The 17,722-nt window shown below is 41.1% G+C and overlaps 1 pseudogene; it reads left to right on the forward strand.

The window, feature by feature from the left end:
- LOC140788493 (uncharacterized) overlaps positions 1-11,330 on the forward strand; it is a 59,490-nt pseudogene extending 48,160 nt beyond the window's left edge.
- The last annotated feature ends 6,392 nt before the right edge of the window (positions 11,331-17,722 follow it).

Below are 17,722 nucleotides of genomic sequence, written 5' to 3' on the forward strand. Positions count from 1 at the left end.
GAGTTCTAGATGCCGAGAAATTATGGTCCATTCCAAGTTCATTAAAAAATCTTTCAAAATCTTTATTTTCAAATTCTCTACCATGATAACTTCTAATACTAGATAAGAGAAAAACATTTTTATTTTGAATTTCTCTGCAAAATTCTATAAAAGCAGTAAAAACATCATCTTTATGAGCAAGAAAAAGAACTTAAATTTAGAAAATTATCTTCAATGACAACCCATATTGTTTCCCCTTCATGAGACCAAAATAAACTATATGTAATAATTGTAAAGTTCTTGTTTGTTTTCCTTTTTGATATGCATCACAAAGCTTATCCTTTTTGAATTTGATATTTCGAAGATCAATAACTAGCTCTCGTTTTGAAAGTTTTAACATCAAAACCATATTAGCATGAGCAAGTCTTCTATGACATCACAAACCATTATCAATTATAGCTAAGAAGATATTTAATGTAAAAAAAAGAAACATCTTCAAAATTACAAAATAAATATTTTCATGTCTATATTCAATAAATAGAGTCTTATTATCTTTGATACTTTCTATAGTATAACGAGAGTGTTAAAATATAAATCTATTTCCTTTATCGCATAATTGACTAACACACAAAAAAACTTGCTTCAATTCTTCAACAAGTAAAACATTATTAATAATAAGAGAATAATTTTTACCGATACTACCAATAACAATAATTTTTCTTTACTATTGTCTATAAATGTGACATGCCCTCTATCTTTGGGTGCTAATATTATGAACTTTGATTTATCTCGGGTCATATGTCTTGAGCATGCACTATCTAAGACATACTTATACAAAAATTAAATTATTCACTGAGATTTTGTATCCAACCTCTCTTGGGTCCAAATATCTCAGCTCAAAAACTATACAAGTTTCTTTGGAATCCAAACATTTTTTAGTTCCGAAATAAGTAAAGTTTTTAAAAACTCAAACTTTTTTAGTTCTATTACAATTAATACTTCTAGTAGGATATGAATAAGATATATGACCATTCTTCAAACAATAATGACAATAGTATGAGGATGATTTGAAGATATTGCCTTAATAAAGAATTTTTCGGGTAAATACATTTTACCATCCCATACTTATTCCTAAAAACACTTTACCCCCTGTACTTCAAAAAATTTCAAACGAACCTTTGTACTTACAACTAAATTAAGACCGGTAGTTTTTCTATCAAAATTAATCGAGCGCAACCAAATGACTAAAATACTCTATCATGTTTATTAGGCAAAACATACTAGGTTTTTTAACTGGTTTTTGTTTAACCAATCTTCATCTTCTTCCTAAATGTTATATAACTACTAAACTTCATAAAAAAACACGGAGATCTAATAATACTTACGATATAGCTGGTACAATCTAGAAACTTTCTTCCCATGTTACCAAATGTCTGAGCTGTTTTAATTGGAGCCCTTTGATGCTCTTAAAGGACTATCTATATTTCATGGTTGAAAGAGGCCATGGGTGGGAAAGTAAGAGTGAAACACCCTAACCTCCAAATACACGTGTAAACCGCGTGGGTAAATCCTCCCACGCGGTACATCACATGACCTGTCAGTACAAGGATTTCACAAGGCATACAACCACATAAATTCACCATAAAACTCAACTAAAGGAGTCCGGATACAAGTTCCACAGGCCACAACAAGCCTTCCAAATATACATCCAAAATATTATGTTAAAGTCCAAGAAGATACAACGTCATCATCATACCCTCGCAGGGGCTTAATACAACTATGTACGTACTAAAAAGAAAGGAAGCGGCTACTCCTCGCTACCCGCACCCGTCCCCCTAGCTCTAAAATAATATGCCACGAGGGGTGAGCTTACGGCCCGTAGTAGGATTCATACAATCTAAAATAATGACATCACAGGTGTATATCCAATGTATGCCTAAATTTGCTAACGATAACGACATGCTTATTTAAAATGACTTACCACAATTTACTAAGTCAATGCAAAGCTTGATAAAGATTACCAATCACTATCTTGGAACATGCTAGTTTACCAAACATATTATGATCGGTTCACACACGAGATATAAAGTTTGAGACAATCTCTTATTCGTACACATCTCAATCATAGGTTTACATGTTATGCATAGCAATAAAATATCAGTTTAGTCACCTCATGTCTACCAAAGCAATAATCATACTCATCATCGCTCACCGAGCTATTCACCACACAGGGTAAATACTCTTAAGACACAATCATCCATCACATAATCATCCATCATATAATCATCCATCACATAATCATCCATCATATAATCATCCATCATCTATACATCGAGGGGGGATATATACACATCTAGCGGTAATGTCACCTACACGTGTATGGCGACACTACATGTGACCGGTTGTCTGTGGCCATCAGACTCAGGACCCCGGTCGTCAGCCCATATCTCACTCTCTCTAAATCATCACCGCCCTCGGCGGGAGAATCAGGAGCCCTCGGCTCATCAACAGACGCCCTAACCCTGCGTCGTCGGGTACCGCTAGAGTTATATCCCCGCCTCACAATCATATTCTTCTATCATTATAATCTAGTCCTGACTATGCAGTATAACTACCTGAATGCCACACAGGCTTCCCGACCTCAGGTGTAGGCCGCTAATAGTATAGACATATATGATACACTCTGCCCTTAACCCCGGGCCGAGTGAGTAGGGGTACCGCCTAGTCGACCCGACTACTAATGATAGGTGGAAGTGGTGCAAAGTGTTTATGCGTGTATAAAGCATGTTATAGTCATCATGATCATTACACCATATCCGCAAAGAATCATACATCTATGCAACGGTATACCATACATGACACATGTAAAGCATTATCATACACATTATCTTTCTCATGATACTATACTGAATGTATTATAAATAGCTACATATGCAAAAGATATAACAGGAGTACCAACCGCATGCATTAATACCGACATTTCCTACTCTTGTATCATGTTATTCTAGATTTGTATAACTCTACTCGCCCGGGGGTCTCCACGGTAAGGTAAAACTCGTCGCCTAGTCCGGGATCCCAAAATCTTCCTCACGCGGTGTCAATCCTATTAATTCACGCAAGTAAAGTCATTAGCGAACTAATAGAATTAATTATCTTATTAGCACATTTATGTTTGGTACGAGTCAAGGGTATCCTAGGAATCTTATATTATCCCAAAATTAAGGATCAGGCTAATCAAATTAGGTGAAAATGGTAAACAGAGTTATAGGGTCCAAATGGACCCATATGGGCTAGGCTAGAGGCAATAGGTAGACTCAAACCTAACCTAATAGGCAAAGGGCCAAGGTGGGCTGCAATTGGACTGCAGCCCACAAGTTTGGCCGAAGTGGGCTGGGTCCAACCACAGCCCACCAAGGGGGCTCGGTGGGCTGCGTCTGACCGCAGCCCACCCAGGGATCAGTGGGCTGCGGTATGACCGCAGCCCACCAAGGGGAGGGGAAGGGCACGGGGGGTTTAACAAACCCCCCTCCCACCCACCCACCCTCCCTCGGTATTCCCCAACCGAGGGAGGAGACGAAGGGGAGGTGGAGAGGCTGATGGGCTGCGGCGGCGCGGCACGAGGCCGGCGGCGCAGCGCGGAGACAGCGGCGGCACGGCACGAGGCCGGCGGCGCAGCAGGGATGGGGATAGCGGCGCAGGCGCAGCGGCGGCGGCGCAGCAGTGCGAGAGAGCGGGCGCACGGCACAAGGCGGCGGCGCAGCGCAGCAGAGGCGGCGGCGGCAAGGGTCCCAAGACAAAGACGAGGCCGAGGAGGGGAAGGAGAAAGGGAAGAAAGGAAGGAGGTTTACCTGGAGGGGGAGTCGGCGAGTCGGCGGGCCGTCGGCGGCTATCGGCGACCACGAGGGAGGGAGAGAGAGAAGAAGAAGAGAGGTCATGCGGTGAGGGAAGGAAGGGATAAGGGAGATGGGGGAATGGTGGCGTGCACGGCAAGGAAGGGAAGAGAAGAAGAAAGGAAAGAGGGAGGGTGGCAGGGTGGCAGGCCGACGCACGTGCTCGGCACGTGCGTCGGTCAGGGAAATTTTTTTTTTTTTTTTTTTTTTTTTTTTTTTTAATGGGGTGTTACAAAGAGAGAAAAAATATGTAGGTACTTTTTAAAGAGAGATTTTTTACTCTTTTAACTTGATTAATACCTTCATGAGTAATTTCTAATCTATCTCAAATTTCTTTAGAAGACTCACATGTAGAGATTCTATTAGACTCACTAGTATCTAATTCACGATATAATAAGTTCATAGTTTTAGCATTCATTTGAATATTCTTTACAACAATTTCATCACATTAATTTTGGACTTGGTAACAACATTTCCATCTATAATATTACCAATTGTATAACCTTTCATTACTCATAATATATAACTTGGATATATTTTCTCATTTTAGCATTCAACAATTATATTATAACTGCTAAACAAGGGTGGTATATTGGTTGATTGACATTCGGATATAGGGTTCCTTATCATGATCTATTATAAGATAATTAAGCCTAAAAATAGAGATCTTGCTCTGATACTAATTGTTGGCGCGACTAAGCAATCCAAGAAGGGAGGTAAATTAGGTTTACAAACTAAATATGTTGATAAAGTTCAAGAATGTAAGAATATGCATAAATTACAATGATAATGGAAAATTTAAAGCTTCATACTAATTAAGAGAATGCAAATAAATAACTTATGCTTATGTATATGATTATGCTATAAAAACTTAAATAAGATAAGAAAACAAAAATAAAAAATAGATAAGGCAAATAACACCAATATATATATTGGTTCGACCATTGCCTATATCTGCTCCTCAAAGTTCCTTTTTTGAGAATTCATAATGTCCTAAAAGACAAACACCACTAGCTTCCAAGGTGCTAGCACATTTGTGCAAGAGATTTATGATATAGTTCAAGTAGCACCAACTCGAGCTAGAGAGCCACACCACATTGGGCTTAGCAGCCAAAGAGTCAGTGGTTTACATTTTACATCCTAATAGTTATCCATTTGCTTATTGCTCCTGTTTTTATTATTTAGTTGATGTATTTTAGATTAGACCCTAAAGGTCCTGTTATTTGCTTATGAGCACGTAGTCACTTTGTGTTAGACAGACCTAAGCCAGTCAGGCTAGGCTGACCAAGTCGCAAGTAGGCAACAAGTATTGTGGTGTACACCTAGCTAACCATCTTTGATCAATTGAAATTGACACCTCTTCTTCCTTATTCGACCTCTCCATTTCTTGTTTCTTCCTCCAGGCTCGGCCGACCACCATTGCCAAACCTTGATGCCCATCTCCTCGCCTGACCAGCGCCTCTTGTCCTGGAGAGATGGTCCAAATTCTCCCTCCGTCCTCTAAATTTCTACTTACTTATACCATCTCCATCCTCCATCTCCATACTGCCTTACGCTAGCTGAACCACTACCACCATCATTAGCTACCATTTCCATAATTTATCACTGTAGAATCAATCCTCCAACCTCAATCTACATTTCCACTATCTCAGATCCCCACTATACAACTCAAGACCAACATCCTGTAGGTCTTCCAACCTTTTGCCACTATTTGGTTGAGATATAAAGATATAACTCGCCAAACTTTGCAATCTTAGATCTGTGGGAAAGCTCTCTTCCAAGACAAGATATACAAATTTTAAAAGGCTCCAATGGGTAGATCTCCCAAAGTAGCCCTCGCAAATTCTACCCTATAATCTATCCAAAGACTGTTCCGTTTCCCCATCTAATAGACCGAAGAGTCTATCAGTGGTATCAAAGCCAAGTCGATCGAGGAAGAAGGGCTTGTGAAAATCCCTATCAAAGGGACTAATCGTCTAGACTTGGACCCAGCCTCGGTGTTATGATCTGACAACATGGGTTAAGTCGAGTCAAGTTAGTAGTTATCTTTATTTTATTATTTTAAATTTCAAATAAATTGATAATCTACATGTGCATCTGATTCGATAGGAATTTTTACTCCTAAAAATAGAAGTGGACATATATTGATAATTATCATTGTAGGAATCTGAGTTTAGCTAAGTTATTATTTTCGTCCTTATCTTATACCGTAGATGTTAGATTGCCTTTATCTTTCTTGGAGTAGATCATAGCCGTAGAAGCATTCCGATCTTTCATACCCTAGCCATCTTCCTCCACCAGCAGCAACCCTACCTTGCGGCCGTCCACCACCACCCTTGGCCATCTGCCACCCTCCGATGACTGTCGCAACATCGATTAATTACTATTCTGCCCTATTTGACCTTGCTCCACTATATTATTATGATCTTTTCATCCAGATGTCAAATTCTCGTGAAACTAGATCCATTAGAACCCTAACTTCCAAGGCTACCACATATAAATTTTTACAATTTTCTTATGTCTAGATTGGTCCAAATCTGGTTTGTAACACTCGACGAGTCCTAGCCATGAGGATCTAAATTAGCCCCTTTAATCGAGTTGATGTTCGAGGTGCTGAGGGAGATGAAGGTGAGTTATCTCGATATGCAAGTGCTTTTATTGGACCGGATAACATCGTCGTATACCTTCTGGAACTTGGAATTGCCAACTCCTTCATCGCTGGTTCCTCCACTAATCATAGGTCCTCCACCTTAGGTTCTTCCTCCAATGACTTTAGAACCCCTACTGCCTAATCCACCCGAGTATAGGACTGCATCGGCAGTCATGCTTGGACAGGCCATGGTTGAGCTGGCTTGCCAAGCCAACTCGGTTCAATATGTCAGAGAAGAGGACTAGCAAAACATGGATGAGCGCAATCCTTTCATTAATGATCTAGAGCATGTGAGGGGCTACCAAAGAGCTGAACCATGTCCTCCAAGGTTTAGACCTAAGCTAAGGCCTAATGTGAATGCCGACATGATCCATGCCCGAACTACACGCAGGACTTTGGGAGGTGATCCAGCGGATTGGTAATTCTAAGTTGAGAAATATTTTGACTGCCAAGGGACTATGGAGTAGATAAAGGTGCATATGGCAAGCTTCCACTTTCAAGAGATGGCACTCCATTGGTATTGTTCATTATTAGTAGTTGTGCGATCAATGGATGGGCCAATTTTTTTAGGAGAATTACTCCGCGTTTTGAGACAGCACACCACAAGGACTTCCATGTCGTCCTTAGTAAGATGGTGCAGCGAACTACAATGATGGAGTACCAAGTGAAGTTCGAAAGGGTGAGTATCTACTGCAGACTATCGTGGCGGGGCCCAGCATTGTAGAGCACCTTTATTTCAAGGCTACAATAGGAGATTTGAGCAGATGTGTAGGCTCTCAACCATCTCACATATGAGGCCTTTGAGAAGGTCATGAGGAGCATGTAGAGGAACCTCAGGAAGAGGTCGTGGGCGAGTACATGGAGGGGGATATACAAACAGAGATCTCCTTGCAACTGTATCTGGGAATTCTCGTGCTGAAGACCCTACAAGTGGACGACCTTATCAAAAAAATAGTGTACACATCCTTATTGATTCAGGAAGTACACATAATTCTCTAGACGAGTAGCTTGCGATACAACTAGGGCTGGACCTAGTTGCCTCGAAAGGAATAATTTTTGTTTTAAAGAATAAAGCTTTTTGGTTGGGGTGTTTGAACACTAGGAAGTCGCATTCGAATACCTCGTTTGAATGCCTGCAGTCATTTGCACATACAAAGAACAATTTTTGCCTGATCAAATGACCTCGCACACATTCGAACGTGCCACGGCGAGGTTGCATTATTTTTAGGGTTATCTTTTGTTGTTTTGGTTGTTAGATTAGCCTCTAACACCTATGACTAAAAAAAAATTTAGCGCAAGCGCCATGTCCGTGCACTCTAACCATTTAGCGTGTGCGCTGACCTAGTCCCCCTCTCCCCCACCTCTCGTAGTCAATTGCGAGAGGTGGGAGAGAAGGTGCCGAAGTGGAGCCGGACTCCACTCCGCCCCCACTTTCCTCCTCATCTCTATATAAATTCCAGCACCTCCCCCTCTTGCTCTCTTCTTTCGCAGTCTCTCTCCCTCTCACCCTTCCACCTCTTCCTCTCTTTTCTCTTTTTGAGGCATTGAAGATCTCGTCGTGGATAGTGGATCACTGGAGTGCCGGTGGCCAATCAAAACACCCTCACTTCAATACTCAAACCTATTACTGTGCGAGGAGGATTTCGAGATTCAGGAGCAGCCGACTGTTTGGAGGAGATTGGGATCGATTCCAGAGATATTTCGAGCGAGTTAGATCCTATGTTAGTCTATGAATAATGTTATTGTTATGATGATAATTATGTATGTCATTATTGATTGCTTACATGCATTAATTATTATTTATTGCTTATGCATGATAGACTCCGTGCTTAGATATGATACATTTTACCTTGATGATCATGGTATAATAAATAATAGAAGTCATGGCACCCATGCACGTATCATTATTAGTCTAGTTCCAACTAGGTAGTGCCCCTCTCACCCACTCAACCTAGGGTTAAGGGTAGAGTGTATTATATAGTATTATATTAGCGGTCTAAACCTGAGGTCATTAGCTAGTGGAGCATTCAGGTGGATTACAATGCCCTATTTGGAGACTAGCCTAGTATGATATTAGTAAGATATTTGAGAGGTAGGATTATAGTTCTAGTAGTACTCGAGGATGTTGGGTCAAGATGTCTATTGAGCTGTGAGCTCTTTCCCGCTATTTGCGATGATTCTGCTTTGTGCGATGATTCAGCTATAAGTAATGATTCTGCTCTATACGATGATTTACTATAGCAGTGATAATGTTGAGGATGGCCTTACGATTGGGGTCTTTAGTCTGATGGCCATAGATAACTGGTCATATGCAGCGTCGCCAGGCATGTACGGGCGATAATACTGCTAGATGACTAGTCCCCTCGTTATTATGTTTGTCTTGTGGAATATGACATTATGGACTCGGTTGCTTTGTGGATTTTTATACATTGAGTTATGATGTTAATATACACTCTTGTGTGTTATGAGTAAATGAAAGTTTATTGAAAATTTCGCTGTACACTTTTACCTTAATATGTTGATAATTATTGGCATGCATATCTATTTATCACACAATACATTATTCATAGATTACTATTGGATTATACTTGTTGGGCGGTGTGCTCACCACCATTTTGGTGGAAATATTTCAAAGCTAATTATGGAGGGCGCAGATATCAAGTAGTAGCATATTTATTTTCCTATTAGGATTATTTATTTTATTATTTCTAGTCGGACTTAGCCCCTGCAAGGGTTATTATGCTTTAAATTTGTATATGGACTTGTATTCCTAGAGGCTTCTTGAGGCCTGTAATATTTATAACTTTGGATTATTTGTTTGGATTATTATGGTATTTCTAGACCTAGCTTAGATACTTTGTGAGATTATTATACTGATAAGTCATGTGAGAGTCACGTGGATCTCTCCATGTGAGGAACATGTGATTTTTGGAAGTGGGTGTTTCAACCTGGTATCAGAGCCAAGTTCACCATAATTTGGCAAGTTCTCTAGGGTACAGTCCATATATTGATTTAGGAAGTTTAGAGACCATGACAGATTGTACATAAGGGATATTAGTGACATGTAGGTATAATTTCTGAATTATAAATAAATTACTCTGAACTTAACAGGAATGCCGCCTAAACACGCTAGAATGATTTGTGCGACTGCTTTTGAGGGAGCTTGAAGTACCTTTTCACCCAAATGGAGCTGAACTTGAGGCAGCGCAGATGGCTTAAACTGGTAAATGATTATGACTGCACTATTAGCTATCACCCAGGAAAGGCAAATGTGGTAGCTGACGCCTTGAGCCGGAAGTCTACGGGCAACTTGGCTTGTTTGATCACCTAGTAGGAGGGCATCTTAAAGGATCTGCAGAGGATTGATATTCCTATTATTTCCAGTAGAGCGAGCTCGGGACTTTTTTCTCATTTGGTGGTGAGACCGACTCTATCTAAGAGGCTCAGAACTGCACAAGTGGAGGATTCTCACTTTCTGCAGATAATTCAGCAAGTGCAAAGTTCGGGCAAAGAGGGTTTTCGTATTGATGATACGAGAACCTTGAGGTTACGAGATAGATTTTGTGTGCCAGATGTGAGTGAACTCCAAAAGGAAATTTTGGAGGAAGCCCATCAAACTTCTTACAGCGTCCACCCTAGGGAGACGAAGATGTATCATGATATTCGCAGGTCTTTCTGGTGGCCAGGACTGAAGAGGAGCATAGCAGAGTTTGTATCCCGATGCCCGACATGTCAGCAGATAAAAATTGAGCACCAAAGACCTGCAGGGACTCTCAGACCTCTAACCATTCTTGAGTGGAAATGGGAGCATATTATTATGGATTTTGTGGTTGGGCTGCCGAAGACTATGAAGAAGAAAGATTCCATATAGGTAGTTGTAGATCGGTTGACCAAGTCTGCTCATTTTCTTCTAGTTAACACCACAGATTCCATAGAGCAGCGGGCTACCTTATTTCAAGATGAGATCTTTGCTCGCCACGAGGCACCTATCTCTATCACCTCAGATCGGGACCCTAGATTTACATTTAGATTGTGGCAGCAATTTGCTAGATCTCTGGGTACCAAATTGCAGTTCAGCACAGCTTATCATCCTCAGACCGACGACTAGTCAGAGCGGACGATCTAGACATTGGAGGACATGTTGCGTGCTTTAGTCACTGATTTTGGACTTAGCTGGGATAGGCATCTTCCTTTGATTGAATTTGCCTATAATAACAGTTATCACTCCAGCATTGGGATGCCCCCATATGAGGCTTTATATGGTCGGAGATGCCGGACACCTATCAGTTGGGATGAAGTGGGAGAGCGGAAGATAGAGAGCTCAGAGTTAATGCAGGAAACCATTAATAAAGTCTAAAAAGTACGAGAGCATTTGCAGGCAGCCCAAAGTCGACAAAAGAGCTATGCTTATCGTCGACGTCGAGACCTAGAATTCCAAGTTGGAGATAGAGTTTTCCTCAAGGTCTCACCCAGGAAAGGAGTTGTCCGATTTGGGAGGAAGGGCAACTTGAGCCCTTGATACATTGGACCTTATGAGATACTAGAGCGGATAGGGTCTAGTTGCTTACCGCGTGAATCTGCCTTCAGAGTTGTCTCAAATTCACAATGTTTTCCATGTGTTAGTATTGAGGAAATATTTACATGATCCCTCCCATGTGTTAAAAGAGGAATCTGTTCAGCTAAAGAAGGATTTGTCTTATGAGGAGCAGCCAATTCGGATCATTGATAGATGCGTAAAGATGCTTCGGAGAAGAAACGTACCACTGGTCAAAGTTCTTTGGCAGAATCATGGTGTAGAGGAAGCTACTTAGGAGCTTGAGGAGGAGATCCAGTCCACTTATCCACACTTACTAGATAACTCTGGTACGTAATTTCGAGGACGAAATTTTTATTTTGTTGGGAGTAGTTGTAACACCCATAAAAAAATAAAAATAAAAATTTAGTTAGCGCACACGCCATGCGCGTGCATTGTAATCGCATGCGTTGACTTCTTCTTCCTTCCCCCCCACCTCTTGCAGTTGGTTGTGAGAGGTGGGGGAGAAGTGTGCCGGTGTGGAGCTAACTCCACTCCGCTTCCCTCTTCTCCTCACCCCTATTTAAATCCCTTTCCCCTCGAGCTTTTTCACTTTTCGCAACATCTCTCTCTCACTCTTCCACCCCTTTTCTCTCTTCTCCTCCGAGCCGCCGAAGCCTTCATCATGAACAGCGAATCATCGGAGCGCCGACAGCCAACCAAAACTCCCTCATCTCAATCTTCAGGTTAGCCTCCATCGCCTCTTTAATTTAATTTGAATATTACCTAGTTAATCATGATTAATTATGAGTTTATTTATTTCTACCTTCATCGAAGAAATTCGTCGGCCGACGACCTCGGGTCGACTACCCACCGGTCCGGGGAGTTTCTCTACTTTAGCCGCTTGTCGTGGGTACCCAATTTGGGTACCCACGGGGTGTGAGAGAGGCGATGCCATGTCGCCTCCCACCGCCGGGTTACTTAGGCATAGGCGGCCACCACCGGCGGTGCTGGCCTCGCTCGTCAGCCTCGACTAACTCACCTCTTCACATGGAAGAGGAGGGTACTCGAGATGAGAGTTTCGAGCCCATCTTGCACTGGATTGGGAAGCTCCATGGCTGCCAGCCATGGAGTTCCTCAATTCTCACCCACCAGTCGCACTGCCCGGTGGTTCAAAACTCTCCTGCACCCAAGTCGACCTCGTTGACTTGGGGAGGAGTTACTGGAGCTGGGCTGCCGGCGACAGGGATCACCGGTAGCAGCCCCGCTTTGAAGATTGAACTATGTGGGGGTTGATCAATCCCCCACCAGTTGTGTTGGCTATGGGGTGGGCTGCAACCCATGCCCGTAGCCAGCACTGGACTGGGCCCGTGGGCCCGGTCCACCCAACTTGTGTTGGCTATGGGGTGGGCCGTAGCCTATGCCCGTAGCCAGCAGTAGATTAGGCCCGCGAGCCCGGTCCACCCGACTTGTGTTGGCTACGGGGTGGGCCGCAGCCCATGCTCGTAGCCAGCAGTGGATTGGGCCCGTGAGCCCGGTCCACCCGACTTATGTAGACTACGGGGTAAGCTGCAGCCCACACTCGTAGCTAGCAGTGGGCTGGGCTTGTGAGCCCAGTCCACCCGACCCTATCGGTTACAATGTGGGCCGCAGCCCACACTTGTAACTAGGGGTGGATTGGGTTCAGCCCAGTCCACCCCAAAATTTCTATTTTGGCTATTTTGATAGGCTAGGCTCTCAAGCCCAGCCCACCTGAAATCTAGGCAACTACAATGTGGGCCAAGACCCACACCTGTAGCTAGCCAGCTTTTTTTTGGCCTTGTGGACTGTAGGTAGGCCCACAGCCCACTTCCTCAGCATAATGCTGACTCGGCCTTGAGCCCAGCCCAACTTTTGGACCATAGACTAATTATTTTTAGTCTTTTATTTTCTTAATTTTGTTAGCTACATATGTTGTATTTATTTTATTTTTCTCGACCATGTTATTAATAAAATTAGGATTAATACATAATTCAAATAGGTATTTGAATTTATTAGTCTTTTCAATTATCTTCGACACTTGCAAATGTGAACGACTCTAAATGACCAATTTTAAATTAATACAAAATAATATATTCGGACCTAGAAAATCAAACTTAATTTATACAATAAGGTAGTTAGTCCTATAAGTTCATCAATCTTATGTTTATTTTATTTATAAACTATTAGACCCATTACTGTGTGGGAAGGATCTCGAAATTCAGGAGGAGCCGACTGATTAGGAGAGTGAGACAGATTCTAGAGATATATCCCAGGCGAGTAGAATCCTATAATAGTCTACGAAAAATGCATACTTATGTCATTTCTTACCTGTATTAATTAAATGTCATTTCTTACTTGTAATAATTACATGTTATTTCATACTTGCATTAATTACATGTCAATTCTTACTTGCATTATTTATCACTTATTGCACATGTATGATAGACTCCATGCATTGTTTATAATACATGTTATTTTGATGATTATGTTATAATAAATAATAGATGTCATGGCACCACGTGCACATATCATTGTTAGTCAAGTCCCAACTAGGCAATGCCCTCTCACCCACTCAACCCGGGATTAAGAGTAGAGTGTATTATATAGTATTATATTAGCGGTCTACACCTGAGGTCGTTAGCTGGTGGAGCATTCAGGTGATTATACTGCCCTAGTTGGAGACTAGTCTAGTATGATATTAGAAAGATGATTGAGAGATAGGGTTGTAGTTCTAGCGGTACCCGAGGATGCAGGGGTGATGATTTTGCTCTATGGGATGATTTACTAGAGCGATGTTGATGGGCCTACGACCGGGGTCCTTAGTCTGATGGCCATAGACAACCAGTCATATGCAGCGTCGCCAGGCATGTATAGGCAATAATACCGCTAGATAACTAGTCATCCTCGATTTTATGATACTTTGTGAGACATGTCATTGTGACTCGGTTTTTGTGTGAATTTTTATGTAAATCGAGCTATAATGATGAAAGTTATTAAAAGTTGTAATGTACACATTTCCTGACATGTTTATAGGTTTGCATTTCTATTTATCATGCAATGCATTATTCATAAATTACTATTGGATTTTACTTGCTGGGCCCTATGCTCACCGCCATTTTAGTGAAAATATTTTAAAGCTAATTATGGAGGACGAGGATATCGAGTAGAACATTCATTTCCTTATTTAGTATTGTTTATTCTGTTACATCTAGTTAGTCTTAGCCCCTGCGAGGGTATTTATGTTTAAAATTTGTGTTTGGACTTGTATTCCTAGAGGCTTGATGAGGTCTGTGATAATTATAACTTGGATTATTGGTTGGACTATTATGGTATTTTTAGACTTATCCAAATACCTTGTGAGATTACTTCACTGTCAGGTCACATGAGAATCATGTGGAACTCTCCACATAAGGAACATGTTAATTTTGGAAGTGGGTGTTTCACAAGGTCTAATCTAACTTCTAATCTCCATCGTCTATCGAGTCCTTCCCCCTCCTTAGGATCTCGATCACTTCTTCCCCTTCATCTTTATCCCTTAAACTACATCAACCATCTACCCTCATCTCCATTATCATCCATAACCCTAACATCCACTCCACCCGTCACCGCCATGATACAATTTGGACTTCACCGATGTTCTCTCGAGCATGGATTCACTTTAGGAGTGTCTTTGTTTCTTATTTTAGTGTTTAATTTCCATGAAAATAAGTTTTCTGTAATTCGCGTTCGAACGCGGTTGGAGTGAGTTCGAATGCGATTGTGAACGCGGTTGTGAATGGTTGTGAGAGTGTGCATCGTGCGTTCGAACACACTATGAACGCCTGCATTGCGTTCGCAAATCCAAAGAAGCGAGAAATAGGCGCGTTCGAACACCTGCATCGCGTTCGCAAATCTAGAGAAGAGCGAACTCGGTGCGTTCGAACGCAGTCGGGCGCGTTCGAACGCGGTCGGCGAAATTGTATTGTTTAGGGTTAATTTTGAGTTGTTTGGTTAGCCTCTTAAAGGGATGTGGATGGCAACCAAAAGATTATTATTGAAGAATTGAGTTTTGTCTTGCCTCCTTCGTCTTTGTATTCTTGGCTTCCGAAAGAATTTATTGAACTTTTTGACAAACATAGCCAACATCTCAACATCTAAATCACCTTCATCATCAGACTCCTCTATATTTTGTTCAACTGCGGATAGGGCCATTCCTTTGGACTTTCTCGGTGTCGAAAGGCTGGACTCAAATGTTTGTAGATTTCCTACCAATTGTTCAACTTTCATAGAATCGATGTCCTTACTTTCATCAATAGTTGTAACTTTCGCCTGAAACCTTTCTAGAAGAGACCTAAGTATCTTACGAACAATTCTATTTTCTGGAATTTTCTCTCCTAGGTTGAAACTTGAGTAGAGTATATCACTCAGCTTTGCATAGAACTCATCAAATGTCTCATTCTCCTCCATACGTAGAGTTTCAAAACTAGTAGTCAACCTTTGAAGTTTAGAAAGTTTTACAGCCATAGTTCCTTCGTGAGTAGTTTCTAAGATCATCCAAGCTTCTTTTGTTATCTCACAGGTATAAATTATTCTAAATTCTTTCGAGGAAACACAACTAAAAATTACATTTATATCCTTGTTATTCCATCCAACTTTTTTATAATCTGTCCTATCCCATGACTATATCGGCTTTTCAGCAAGTTTATCATCCACCATGTACATTGGTGGACTCCAACCGTTCACAACGGTAAACCATACTCGTTCGTCTATAGACTTCAAGTAAACACTTATCCTAGCTTTTCAATATCCATAATTTGATCCATCTAGAATAGGAGGTCTAATAGACGATGGTCCATCTCTATGAAAATCTATGCCTATCTGAGCTCTCTGTACGAGTGAGAGAACCTGCTCTGATACCAATTGAAAAAACCCTTGACACAAGTATGCATCTAAATGCTAGGCAATAATATCACTTGTTCGCTTAAGTAAAAGTCCGAAGAAATATTAAAAACGAAAGTAGAGATAAATGCCAAAATTTTAACGTGGAAAAAAATCAAATGGGAAAATAACCACGGATCCAAACTCGGATCAAAACCAATCACTAGGATAGTAGCAGTTACAAGACTGACTCACAAAACAACCCTTTGATCCAAATGACTTTGTTCCTCTCAGTCTTGCTCGATAGAACCCATGATTCACTACTTCTCGTGATTGATGTCCAACCTCAGTAGCCCTCGAGATTGATCTTTCATCTAACTAGCCCTTAAAATGAAAGATTAAGCTTTTTAGAAGACTAGGACCTTGTTAGTTGAAGAACCGATGTAGCCTCAAGAAGTCTCTTTCAAAATTATTTCTTCAACAGCCCTAGAGTTAGGGCATCACAATACTTATATATGATCTCCAAGATAGAGTCAAATCCAAGTCTTATCCGAACTCACGAAAGTCCAAGAATTTTAAACTTCATTGGTAAGTTCGAATGCGGCCCGAGTGCGTTCGAACGACCTGACTTGATCTCAGGTGCATTCGAACGGGCTGAAATGCATTCGAACGCGACAGCCTTAATTTCTCAGGTTGTGTTCGAACGCGTTTGTGAACACTGATGTCGGTCTATGTGAACGCATGTACCCGCGTTCGAACGCGCTTGTGAACGCATGTACCCATGTTCGAACGCGCTTGTGAACGCAGCTCTCGGTCTGTGTGAATGCATGAGCCCACATTCGAACGTGCTTGTGAATGCAGCTCTCGGTCTGTGTGAACGCGTGAGCCCGTGTTCGAACGCGCTTGTGAATGTGGTGTGAACGCGATGTGAACTCATATACTTTTCTCCAATAATCTTGCAATTCTTCAAATGAGAGATTTTCTAGACTTGTATAAAAGCTCATATACATGTATAAATACAATTAGAATATTTTGTACACAATTGCCAACAATTATAAACCTAACAATTTCATTACTTGGTGTATCCATTACTATACAGGGAGGATCATGAGACATAGGAGGAGATTGACGTTTGAGGAGAGCTTATTGCAGTCCGAATATACTTTCCACGTAAGTGAATCTTTCGTAGTTTAGAAATAGTATAATACTAAAGTGATGCTTTAATTTATCAGTTCATCACATTCATATAATACATGTGTAGATGTTTATTTACTATTCGACATAACTATATTTATATTACTACTTTATAGTTATTCATGTATTATTAGTGCATTCCTGAGTATGATATCTTTGATATGCATGACATATGATTTATGATGATGACCACTGCACCACTTGCACTTACCATTATATAGTTGAGTCATGTCTCGGTTGTGCCCATTTACCCACTCATCCCAAGGCTAAGGGTAGAATGTATATATATTATCTATATTTATATTGGCCAATGCATGAGGTCATAAAGTCAAGAAGGGACTGACTATCAGGCACCGCATGCACAAATTTGAGTAGGCAAAACACTACCGAATATGAAGACTACACACTATGTGTTCTGAAATTATAATTAGGAGGTAGGAGTCATAGACCTAACGGTATCCAACGACACAAGGTCAGGGCATTTATTAATAGTGTGCTATTGATTTCGCTATGAGCGATGATTCTATTATATGCGATGATTTTGTTGTGTGCAATGATATGGACTTACGACCGTGGCCCTTAGTCTGATGGTCATAGACAATCAGTTATATACAGCGT

Source organism: Typha latifolia, chromosome 5 (genome assembly GCF_019914945.1).
Source record: "Typha latifolia isolate L0001 chromosome 5, TyphaL0001v2, whole genome shotgun sequence".
Taxonomy (NCBI): Eukaryota; Viridiplantae; Streptophyta; class Magnoliopsida; order Poales; family Typhaceae; genus Typha; species Typha latifolia.